Below are 11,018 nucleotides of genomic sequence, written 5' to 3'. Positions count from 1 at the left end.
CAACACCAGGGGAGGGTAAAAGGACCAGAAGGCGCCCATTCCCACACCATTGATTGTTATTGCAGCACATCGGTAAGCAAGCTTTCCTTGTTTCTCTCCCCCTAGTGTTATCAGCCCTTTTGCCCCAGTTTTTCTTACTTTTCTTTGCTGTCTCTGTGTGTTTGTTTGCATAATAAAACTTAATGGATTGAGGAGAAATGGCTCTTTATTCATTTAACACACGGTGGTTGGTGGGGTGGAGTTTACAAAGGAGAAAATGCACTGGAGGGGACAGTTTGGTAAGGAACAACACAGATAAGTGTCACATTGCTCTAGCTCGTTGCTGAAACTGGTTTTCAAAGACTTACGGAGGCGCAAAGGCCATCAATGTGTTCTTACTGCCCTGGTGTTTGACTGCTCAAAATTGGCTGCCAGGTGATCTGCCTCAACCTCCCACCCCAGTGGAAACTTTTCTTCCTTTGTTTCACAGATATTATGAAGCACACAGCAGGCAGCAATAATAATGAGGATATTGGTTTCACTGAGGTTTTACCTAGTAAGCAAACAATGCCAGTGACCTTTTAGATGCCCAAAGGCACATTCCACCACCATTCTTCACTTGCTCAGCCTATGGTTGAACCGGTCCCTACTGCTGTCCAGGCTGCCTGTGTACGGCTTCATGAGCCATGGGAGCAAGGGGTAGGCTGGGTCTCCCAGGATAAAGCTTGGCATCTCAACATCACCAATGGTTATTTTGCACTCTGGAAAGAAAGTCCCTGCTTGCAGCTTTCTGAACAGACCTGTGTTCCTAAAGATGTGTGCGTCATGCACCTTTCCCAACCATCTCATGTTGATTTCAGTGAAACAACTCCTGTGATCCTCCAGCACTTGAAACATCATTGAGAAGTACCCCTTTCGGTTTGTGTACTCTTTGGCAAGGTGGTCTGGTACTAAGATAGGAAAATGCATTCCGTCTATTGCCCTATTGCAGTTAGGGATCCCCATCATGGCAAAACCATCCACTATGTCCTACACGTTGCCCAGAGTCACTTCTCTTCTTAGCAGAACTCTGTTGATGGCCCTGTGAACTTAGATCACAACAGATCACACGGTAGATTTATTCACTCCAAACTGATGCCCCACTGACCGGTAGCAGTCTGGCATTGCAAGCTTCCACGGAGCTATTGCTACTTGCTTCTCCACTGTCAGAGCAGTTTTAATTTTAGTATTGCTGCACTTCACGCCTGCGGAAAGCGCTTCATACAGTTCCTGGAAAGTGGTCTTATGCATTCAAAAGTTCTGCAGCCACTGCTCTTCATCCCATCACTGCTTAATGATGTGGTTCCACCAGTCAGTGCTTGTTTCCCAGTCTCAGAAATGGCGCTCAACTGTGTCAAGGTGATGTGTGACTGTCACCATCAGATGCAAATTGCTCCGATCTAGGTCCTCCAGCAGGGCTGCTTGCGTGGCATCACATTTTCCCATGCGGCAGCTCCTGTATCGGCTATGTAAATACTGCAGGATAAGGCATGAAGTGTTTGTAATGCTCACAACAACAGTGTATAGCTGAACGGGGTCCATGCTTATCATGCTATGGCATCCGCTCGGGTAACCCAGGCTTACGAAAAAAGGCATGAAAAAGGATTGGTTTGTTTGCCGTTGATTTCAGGGAGAGAGGGAGGTAAGTGCATCACGGGAGATTAATGCCATGTTCCCATAACCACCTGCACCAATGTTTTGGTCCCATAAGGCATTGCAAGCCCAACCCAAAATTCCACTCGGCTACATGCAGTGTGGGATAACTACCCACAGTGTAGTGCTCTGGGTGTCGATGCAAGCTGTGCTACTGAGGATACACTCCGCCGACACAATGAGCGTAGTGTGGACACGCAAGACTGACTTGCTTAAATCGGAAGCTCAATGTCAACTTACATAAAGTCAACCTAACTTTGTAGTGTAGACATGGCCTAAGTGTATGTGTGTGTATATATATATATATGATTAAACTGTTTGACTCACACACAGTAATTCACTTGGAGATTGCTCTGTTGAGAAGACTGTAGTTTTGTTCGAACAATGGAGAAACTAGATTATGCTTATCATTATAGAAATGTTATTGTTGTCTATACAGATATATTATTTGCACATGATGCCTGGGTGCTACCCAGTCTGATTGTTTTTCATGTTCAAATGGAATGTGATTGCGTAAACATATGTAGATTTATGTACTGTTTTAAGAACCTCTACAAGATACAATGATTCTGATCTCCTCTATGCCGTTGTATTGTGCTTATGCAAAATTATGTCTAAATCCCATGAAGTTTTCTGCTATAAAATTGAGCCCATGTTTTAGTTAACATAGCACATAGGCAAGCATGTGCTGTCTAATTCTATTTTTAAAATATCTTGAATGGGCTATACACTTGTGCTCACTTTATTTATAAAACATCAGTTACCAGATTAAAAGTGAGTGTGGGTCTGTTTGTCAAAGTAAAGTTAAGAAGTTTATGAAGTGTGCAATACTGATCTCTAAAATTGTGTATATCATGCTGTTTGGTTCAATGAAGTTCTCTAGCCTGTCTTGTAGAAAACAAAATAAATAAAGCTACAGGACTAGATCCTCAGCCAATATAAAATGGCACAATTCCATTTACTTCAGACCTGCACTGATCTACAATAGCTGAAGATCCTGCCTACAAACTAAGACAATGTAAGTTTTGCCTGCCTTTGAGAGCAGTTTTGCATGTTTTCCACCCACAATCATAATTTGGCTCCGATGTGCTCAAAACTCACCCAAGTTTGCTTGGAACTTTGCCCATTTTCACTGGAAAACCAGTCCAGACTCTACTGAAACTCAGCCTAGACTCACAGAGCTTTTGGGCAACTTGCCTCAATATTGTGGTTTGCAAAGAAAAGATGAAGTCAGTTGCTTTGTGTGGGGATTCACTATGGATGTTTTGCACAGCTTCAGTAAAGCTAAATCCTCTGAAATTCCTCTAGAGATTTCAAATAAATGGAAAATGAACTTCAAGCAAGACTGGACAATTTAGTTTTTAATCTTTTTCAAGTAGAAACATAGGAACTGAGATACTGGCTCACGCCACTGGTTCCCCTACTCAGTCTTTTATAGTGGGTAGTAGCAGCTAATTCAGAGGAAGTTACAAGTCGGTAGTGGACAGTTATTAAATAATCATCCAACACGGGAAGTTTCTTTCTAATCCCTGTTAATTAGAGGTTGGCTTATCTTCTAAATATGAGAATTTTGTTTTGTGGACATAACACATTATAAAGTAATTTACAGCCCATTGTGTTGCAATGCCATCATAATCGTTTTCCTTGTATGATGGTGTCATAAATATAAAGGGAAGGGTAAACCCCTTTAAAATCCCTCCTGGCCAGAGGAAAACTCCTCTCACCTGTAAAGGGTTAAGAAGCTAAAGGTAACCTCGCTGGCACCTGACCAAAATGACCAATGAGGAGACAAGATACTTTCAAAAGCTGGGAGGAGGGAGAGGAACAAAGGGTCTGTGGGCCTGTCTTTATGCTGCCTTTGCCGGGGATAGACCAGGAATGGAGTCTTAGAACTTTTAGTAAGTAATCTAGCTAGGTTCGTGGTAGATTATGATTTCTTTAAATGACTGAGAAAAGAATTGTGCTGAATAGAATAACTATTTCTGTCTGTGTATCTTTTTTGTAACTTAAGTTTTTGCCTAGAGGGATTCTCTATGTTTTGAATCTAATTACCCTGTAAGGTATCTACTATCCTGATTTTACAGAGGGGATTTCTTTACTTCTATTTACTCCTATTTCTATTAAAAGTCTTCTTGTAAGAAAACTGAATGCTTTTTCATTGTTCTCAGATCCAAGGGTTTGGGTCTGTGGTCACCTATGCAAATTGGTGAGGCTTTTTATCCAACATTTCCCAGGAAAGGGGGGGGGGTGCAAGTGTTGGGAGGATTGTTCATTGTTCTTAAGATCCAAGGGTCTGGGTCTGTAGTCACCTAGGCAAATTGGTGAGGCTTTTTACCAAACCTTGTCCAGGAAGTGGGGTGCAAGATTTTGGGAAGTATTTGGGGGGAAAGACGTTTCCAAACAGCTCTTCCCCAGTAACCAGTATTTGTTTGGTGGTGGTAGTGGCCAATCCAAGGACAAAGGGTGTAATATTTTGTACCTTGGGGAACTTTTTGACCTAAGCTGGTAAAGATAAGCTTAGGAGGTTTTCATGCAGGTCCCCACATCTGTACCCTAGCGTTCAGAGTGGGGGAGGAACCTTGACAGATGGGAATCCCTAAAACGTGTTGGTGCACAAATAACCATTGGGATGAGGCTCAGGGGTGAAGTTTTCAGTATATCTGGGCTCTACAAGTTTTAGAGCTTGGGCAAGTTGCTCAGGCCATGCTGTGCTGCAGCATTCCATCTGTAGCAAAGAGGTAATGCTGCCCTACTTTTCAAGGGTGTTGTGAAGATTAAACCCATTAATGGGAAAAATGTAGGAAAAAGGGAGAAGGAAGAAAACTTTAACACAGGAGAAAAGTACAAATGACAGAAGAAAGTCAGTGGGCGTCAGGCCTCCAACTTGTTTAGATACTTCGTAAATTCCACTAGGAACCAGCATTTTAGTTAGTTAGGCACCCGCTAGTGTTGCACAATGGTTGGGAAAATTTTGTATTATTTATAATGAATACCAACATATAGTTTCATTATATCACATTTTATTTTATAGTTCCTATGCTATATTGTCAAGGATTCTGATCCTACCAGAGTCAATCACATCTGTAACTTAGTGTGCATCCAGGAAATAGGTGTCAGTATTGGACATTTTAAAAAAATTTCCTAACATGAGTAGTGAAATCAAGGTGTGTTTTATGCTATCATACTCTTAATGTAATTATCCCAATTTATTTCCTATGAAGGATTTTCGTAACGTGCAGCAGATCCCAAACTCAGGCCTGCAGAGCTTACAGACACTTCCACGCTGACACCCAGAAGCAGCTATAACCAGATCATGCTCCAATACCCACAAACTTCTGTGGACACAGAACATGAGCAATCCCACCTCAAGAGGTCTTACAGGATGTCATAAATATAAAGGGAAGGGGTAACAACCTTTATGTATGCAGTAATATCAAATCCCTCCTGGCCAGAGGTACAGAATCACTTACCTGTATGGGGTTAATAGGTTCAATTAACCTACTTGGCACCTGACCAGAAGGACCAATGGGGAAAGAAGATACTTTCAAATCTTTGGGGGTGGGGGGTTAGGTTTTGTTTGTGCTCTTTGTTTTGTTAGTGCTCTTTGTTTTGTTCCCTCTCGGGACAAAGAGAGAGACCAAGCAGGTAACCCAGCTCCTACTGAAATGATACATCTAAAATTAAAGAAATTGTAAGGAATAGCAAGGAAATGTGTTAGATTATCTTTTGTTTTTTGTGAATTTTCCCTATGCTAAGACAGAGGTTTATTCCTGTTTTTGTAACTTTGAAGTTGAGCTTAGAGGGGAATCCTCTGTGTTTTAAATCTTTTTTATTTACCCTGTAAAGTTATCTTCCATCCTGATTTTGCAGGTGTGATTTTTTTTTACTTTTTTTTAAATAAAAGTATGACACAGGCAGCAGCCTCATTACTCCTTCCCCTATGTAAATCCCTGGGGCCTTCCAGGATGTACCCAGGCACCAGTGTGGACTCCTGTAGCTCTCATGACCATTTCTGCTTCTTGTTATTGAACTCCGGGCTTCGACCCCAGCTTGATTAGTACCTCGCCTCCTGACCAGAACTTTGAAACCTGACTCAGACTTTGATCCTTGGTATCAATGCCAGCTGGGAACTTACTATGTTCTCCTCTGCTACTCTCAGCCTCAAGTTTGACCCTGCTATGACCCTTAGTCCCAACTGCCCTTGTCAAGATCCTCACAGTTAGCCTGACCACCTTAGCCGATTGTGGAGGCCTACCTAGAGGGAAGATGGGGGCAGTGGGCCACTTTCTGCCCAGCATGCTCCAGAGGGTACAGGAAATGCCTGAATGGGTTGACTGTGTGCTCTACATGCTTCAAGCCCAAGTACTGCAGCTTGCAACAGAGAACCAAGCTCTTTGCAGGCAATCCATCTGGCTCCATGATGAAAACATGGCACTGTGGGCCTAGCTGACATATATAGCAGATAACAAGATGCAATGAGAGCAGGCAGCCCAGCTGCAGGACGGGAACTTTGTACTATGAACGCACACTGCAGCAGTGTACCCAGACCCTGAAACCCAAGTCCCCCTCCCAGAACAATTTAAAGGGGATCAGAAGACATGCCAAGAGGCATTAAATGGACACCCTTCTCATGCCTTGCAGACCTGGACTTCACAGATGATCTCGCTCTCCTATCACATACCCAACACTGTATACAAGGAAAAACAACTAGATTCAATGCATTCAGCCAGCAAAGTGGACTAAAATCAATCACAATAAGATATCATGAACTTTAATATTGTCTCACCATCACCAGTACGGATAGAGGATTATGTTTTCACCAATATAGAAACATTCACATACTTGGGCTGCACCATCAGCCAGGACTGTGGAACAAGCCAGGACATTCGGAACAAAATCAATAAAGCCAGGAACACTTTCAGCAGCTTAAATACAGTCTGGAAATCATCAAAATACAACACCAAAACCAAACTCAAGATTTATCAGAGCTGCATACTTTCAACATTACTTTATAGTGCATAATGCTTAGGAATGAGAAAGTCTGACATATCCAAACTGTCTTCATTCCATACAACCTGCCTCAGAAAAATCCTCCAAATCTTTTGGCCAGAACAATCTCAAACCAAGACCTATTGGCACAGTGCAGCCAAGAGGATCTGAGCACCATCATTGCCAGAAGGCGCTGGAGATGGATTGGTCATGTGCTTCAGATGGAAACTGATTCTATCACCAGAGTAGCAAGCAATAAGACAGACACTTGAAGGCAAGCGAAAACGAGGCCACCCAAAAACAACATGGTGAAGAACTGTGGAAGACGAGCTGAAAAACCTGGGGGCACAGCTGGGAAACCATTGACAGACTTGCCAGAAACAGACAGGAGTGGAGGAGCTTTGTCGCTGCCCTAAATGCCAGAGGCATAATGGGAACATGATGATTCCTCACTGAGTCAAGCCCCAGGCACAGTGAGTGCTCCCCGGACTTTGAAGTATGGGTCTGCCTCCATGTTCCAGGGGAGCCTTAACAAATTCCCCCACAGTGGGCACTGGTGGCTTCCAGGGTAGCAGACAACTTCATGGATGACCATATGGCCCACACCCTGGGTATTCCAGTACAATCAAAGACAGTCCCTGACCTAGAGGAGACTGTAGGTGGCTCATTCCTGTCACTGGGGCAAGTGACATAGGAGACGGTGCCTCTGGAAGTTGCTGTACAGGACCATTGGGAAGTCCTTTAGGACTATCTGCTCACCACTCTTCCCCATAATCCTTGGATACACAGGGCTGCCCAGATTTTGGGCCACATTTCATCAGCCATGTAATCAACCTAGTGACCATGAGACCTCAGTTCCCCAGTGTTTCACATAGCCTTATACTAACAACCACTTTGGTCACCAGGCTCAACCACCACCCCGGCTGGCGTGGATCCGAGGACACAGTGAGTATGAGGTCCACAACATACCAGACTCGAAAGTCAAATGCAGCTCACTCTGGAACCTGGTAGACTGGGAGGGCTATGGCCTAGAAGAGCAATTTGGGGAGCTAGCATCCAGGTGCCCCACACAGACAAACCCAGGCCAGCAGAGGGAATCCCTGGGGGTGGGTGTAATGTAAGGCCTAGTGGGCCTCAAACTCAGGCCTGCAGAGCTGCCAGGCAGCAAACATGTCATGTTTCTAGCCAGTGGCAGCTCTAACCAGCTTGTTCACCACTACCCACAACCTGCTGTGGACACAGAACTTGGGAATTCCCACCTCAAAGGATCTGACAGGCAGCAGCCTTATGGCTCCTAATTGTTTCCCCACCCTATATAAACCCAAGCGGGGTTCCAGAAAGTACCCAGGCACCAGCACGGATCTCCCATAGCTCCCATGACCATTCCTTCTCCCTGTTCTTGAAATCCTGGCATTGACCTTGGCTTTACTTGGACCTCGCCTCCTGACCCAGACACTGAAACCCCACTCAGACTCAGATCCTTGGTATCAACCGCAGCCTGGGACTTGACTACGAACTCCTCTGCTACTCTCAGCCTTATGTTTGCCCCTGCGCTGACCTTTGTTCCCAACTGCCCTTATCAGGATCCTGACACTTTTGCATTCTGTATCTTTAAGACAAGAATGGAAATTTCTCATCCCCAAAAGGCAATATACGTAATAGAAATAGGATTTTCCATACCAGCTCAAACTACTAGTCAACCAAGTTCCGCTGACAGTAGCCAATTGCTGATGGTTAAAAGGATGACCAAACCCAAAGAAAACCCATAATGTATTTAGCCAATTGTGCGGTTATATGTGGGGATGGGTGGTAGTGGGAGAGGGGAGGAATAGTGGGTCATTTGGAAAATTAATCTTTTTATTCATAAGTATGTATTAATTCTACATTGAGAATTCCTTAAAGTACATTCTAGTAAAAAAAGAGACTCTGCAAATGGCATCTTGGGGTTCCAAGTTTGTTTGGCTCTCACTGATTTACGTTGCAGGTAAAAAGCCATTTCTAACTGCCATCTTGACATATGCTGCCTGCTATCTGGGAGGATTTTGCATAGGCACGCCTGACTGGATTTTAGTAAACAATTCTATTGCCAGTACACAAGTAGTTTCTTAGCTCTGTTGACTCTGCAGGACTAGCAGGAGTAAAAGGTACAGTAATAAAATACTTTTCTCTCTAACAAAAATCAGATAATCAGAGGGAGCAGATATGTCGAGTAAGGAAGTGTCCTTTTTACCTAAACCACTTCGTAGTGAAAATTAATGTCTTTGCTGCTGGAATGATTCCAGCCACAGAATTCTGAATTAAAACCTGCTTGTTTCCAAGATTTGGCCCAAAGGCAAAATCCACTGTGGGGGATACTTTGGCCCAAACTTTGTTTGATGAACATTGAGGATGACTTCCCACAAGCTCCTTTTCCCTCGTCCCAGTTAACATACTTAATTTTTCAACCTTTAGGGGAACATTTTGGGGCATACCAGCTGTTAAGCTTCCTATCTGCACTCTATGGTGAAATAGGCATGTAGGATTTCTTTTCTCAAACCATGATGGTATGATATTTGGAATCACAGTCTGCTTTAAACAGGAAGTGTTTATTAAAAAAAAAACTACTACAAGTCAGCTACAATATAGATATCTGCGCAGCTTGAGTTCCGGCTTTGTCACCATTATTTACTAGGGACCACATCCTGTCTAGATTTTGATGAAGTACAGAAAGACGTCTAGCAGCTCACTAACCTACTGCAAGTAAATTTATTATACATAGGAATACTCAATAGCAGGAGCAAATTGCCTGCCTGCTCACCCAATCCACAACAGTGAGAGCAGGACATGTATCTTTACTCTCACTGCCACCTATATTCAGAGCCTTTATGTCGTTTTGGGGCTGGAGTTGTTTATACCAACTATATTGCAAGGCTAATCTCTTCATGCACAGGAATACTAAGTCACACACTAGCTTTCCAGAAATATAAAGCTCTGCTTAACAAATTGTTGCTGATGCTACCACAGGAACTGTGGCTGTGGCAATCCTAACAGAAATTAATGCATAGACTGATGGTGGTGGTGTGTGCTCCCACGAGTTATATTCACTCATGTTCTTCCCAGTGTGATCAGTGTGGGTTATAGCATGAGGGCCTAGAAGTATTTAAACAAATTCAGGCCCGTCCTGACCCTTAAAACACTGGTCTGATTGCATAAGGAGCCCATAAAGAACAGGCCAAGGGAAAATTTCCCCAGCACAGGAGCAACATGGGGTACATGCCCCTACCCTGCCCCTCCATTGGCCCTGTTGAAGGGGACATGTCTGGGGAGGGGATGGGGCAGGAAGGGTATACTGGTAGTAGAAAGGGGTGTGCCCATAATGCTCAGTTCTGACTGTTGGTGTCGCCGATAGATAGCCATGGGGAGGTTGTCATAAATTAGAGTAGACTGTCCTGGAGCTGTCTGACCCTCCCTCCAGCATGCATTGTGGGTATACATTCTGCATCATACAGTAGATTGCTCCCCCTAGGATGCTGGCTCTGCTCCATCAGCTGGTCCCAGGGAGGGATGGTCATTGTCCTCTTTCAGGTGATTAGTTCACTGGGTGTGACCATGAATTGCTCACAGGGACTACTGTTACCCATGGATTGCCCCCTGCCGAGACACGTCTGCAGGGGCCAGTCACCTCCTGGCCCTAAGGAAGGAAAGGAATTATTTAGTGTAGTGAAAGGGATGGCAGGAAGAAAAGAAAGGGGAAAAAAATCAGGCTACATATGAGGACAAATTCTGTAGCGTGAGATCTATTGAAATGTGGAAGGGTCTAAAGGCAAGTGATGGAAGCCTCATCCTTTGAGACAGGACTGGACAACGCACTAGAGAACAATACTGTGCTGGCGAGGGAAATGGGCTAGCTGACTAGCACTAGGCCTTTTTCATCCCTGATGTCAATGATTCATAGCATTTCATAGCCACATCCAAATTCAGGATTAACAATATAAGCAAGTACGCTCTATGTGCAGCCCCATTAGTCATATCACATAATCCAAGAAAATTATTGTCTTTTTCACACTGGGCTTTGCCTTTGGAATACATCTCTACCCACTATCCTTTTTGATTAACTGCAGTAATAATGACAGCCAAGCTAGACTGGATGGCTGAGCGTTCAATTCGTTATGTGTTAGAAGCAATTAGTCATCTGATCCAGGGCCGGGAGAGTGCTTCCTGATATCACTGCAGTTAATCTCCCGTACATAAAACTCTTGCTATTGTGCACTAGTTTCATGCCTTTCCTCCAGGGATCTCAAAACGCTGCACAAACTTTATTTAATTAGGCCTTGCAATGCCAATCTAATTCAGAGAGATCGAATGAGCAACAGAGTCAT

This window comes from Lepidochelys olivacea, assembly GCF_965140295.1.
Source record: "Lepidochelys olivacea isolate rLepOli2 genome assembly, chromosome: 1".
Lineage (NCBI taxonomy): Eukaryota > Metazoa > Chordata > Testudines > Cheloniidae > Lepidochelys > Lepidochelys olivacea.
The sequence above is the reverse complement of the archived record's forward strand: the minus strand, read 5'-3'. Positions refer to the sequence as shown.